This window comes from Arvicola amphibius, chromosome 4 (genome assembly GCF_903992535.2).
Source record: "Arvicola amphibius chromosome 4, mArvAmp1.2, whole genome shotgun sequence".
Lineage (NCBI taxonomy): Eukaryota > Metazoa > Chordata > Mammalia > Rodentia > Cricetidae > Arvicola > Arvicola amphibius.
In genome coordinates this window covers 49484293-49486303 of record NC_052050.1, presented here as the reverse complement: position 1 = coordinate 49486303, position 2011 = coordinate 49484293, and positions in this window count along the sequence as shown.

Here is a 2011-nt window from a genome sequence, read left to right as displayed (position 1 = left end):
GCAACTATGCTTCCTGCTCCCTGCTCTAGGAAATGATGTCACTTACAAGGTTTTCAATCCTTTAAGGCAGTGGTTCCCAACCTTCCTAACGCTGTGACCCTTTAATACACTTCCTCATGTTGTGGTGACCCCCAACCATAAAATTATTCCCATTGCTACTTCACAACTGTAATTTTGCTACTGTTATGAATTGTAATGAAAATATCTGTTTTCTGATGGTCTTTGATGACCCCTTTGAAAGAGTCCACTCCAAAGGGGTGGAGACTCACAGATTGAAAACCACTCCTGTAAGCTTTTCCCTAAAGACAATGTGAAGGTCCCACCAGAAACAGGAGAGATCGAGATGGAGAGACCCACTTCTTGGCTCCTCTTCACCCATGCATAAAATATGTAGAATGCAAAGGTTGGACCAGATGATATCTAGGGGCCTTACCACACCTTGTTTCTCCGGGGCTGTGTGCTTTATGAATGTGCTTATCCTCAAATGGGCTGGTATGAAATGGTGAGGGTGGACACGGGATCTCCACCACGGTGTGGGGCAGCAGCATGGTCTCCACCACGATGTGAGGCAGCAGCCTGCTGATCTGAGTGTAGGGACAACCTGGTTTTATCTTTCTGACCCATGGGGATTAAAATTTCCTTCTCATTTCCAACGATGAGCTGAAATCCTCTCCTTGCCTGTTTCATAACTGTCCTAGCTGGACATCAAGTGAGAAAATTACTATACAAACACCTTGGGATATAGTGTTGGGGCTTTGCTTCTCAAAACAAACAACAAACCCCCCCAAAACAAAATACAAACAACAAAAATCTCTACAAAATCCAAAAGCTTAATAGCGGTGAAACCTCCCCCTCCCTAGAGACAGCTCATCATCAACCCCTCCCTTGAGACTGTATACACATCCCATACCCACACCATGAGCTGTGGCATATATAACCTAAAGACACATGTCTATAAAATATAGACAACTTTTAGAGAAATTTGGCCAATATCCATTCCCTCTTCTTCCCACGAGCATGCTCCCACCCAGTTGCTATTGGGTTTGACTGTGGCTTTCTCTGGCTATGTGACATGAACAAGGATTTGAGGTGTTTTTCCTTGGAGATTCCTCCACACTTCTGCCTTGACCACAAGAGGAGAAGCAAGGCCCAGGTAACTGACTGGTCCCCGGAGAATTATAGGCCAGGTTAGAGCTATTCTAGTTCATCTGTAGTGGTCCTGGGTTGCCCCAAATAACTGTTCAAGCTTTGCATCTGGAACAAATGGTTATTGTTGTATGCCACTAAGTTCTGAGATTTTGTTATGTAACAATAGTTTACTGACATTTATGGATACTGGTATACCTTGTTTTCTTTATATGTATTGGAAAATAAGTTGGAAATTATTCTCTTTGATATAAGTTGTTGATTCTTTGTAATGACCACATCTAATGTTTCATTGTATAATATGTCCTTTATTCATGGGCATTTAGGTTGTTCCTGCCTTTTTCTCTTTTACTAATAATGCAAAGAGTAAGCTGCTCTGACTCTCATCACTGGTGTGGGGCACTGGGTGTCCCCTGTACCAGGGAGAACTGTGATACTCTTGTGCTCCAGCAGGGCCCTCTGACCTGTCCTTCAGCCCCAAGACCACAGTGTTTCTTCCCCTTTCCACGGGCAGGAAGCCTGTGTGTATTAGAGGCTCTCAGACAAGGTACTCAAACTGAATCACAGGATGAGAAAATCAGCCACTGTGAAATCCCCTTCCTTCCTCCTGTTCCATAGAGGAGGAAGCTGAGGTTGGGTGCAGAAAGAGTTTAAGGTTGCTGAAGAGCTGTTAATTTCCATTTGCAGAGTCATCAGTGGGCAAGTGTGTCTAGCTTATTCCATATTCATATTTAAAGAAGCTGAATTGCTCTTAAATTGTCAGTTTCCATGCATGCATTGTGTACCTGAGGTCTTAGAGTGTGTATACATTATAGAATGCTAAACTGAGCTAATAAACATATGAATTCACTGGTATATTTCCAAC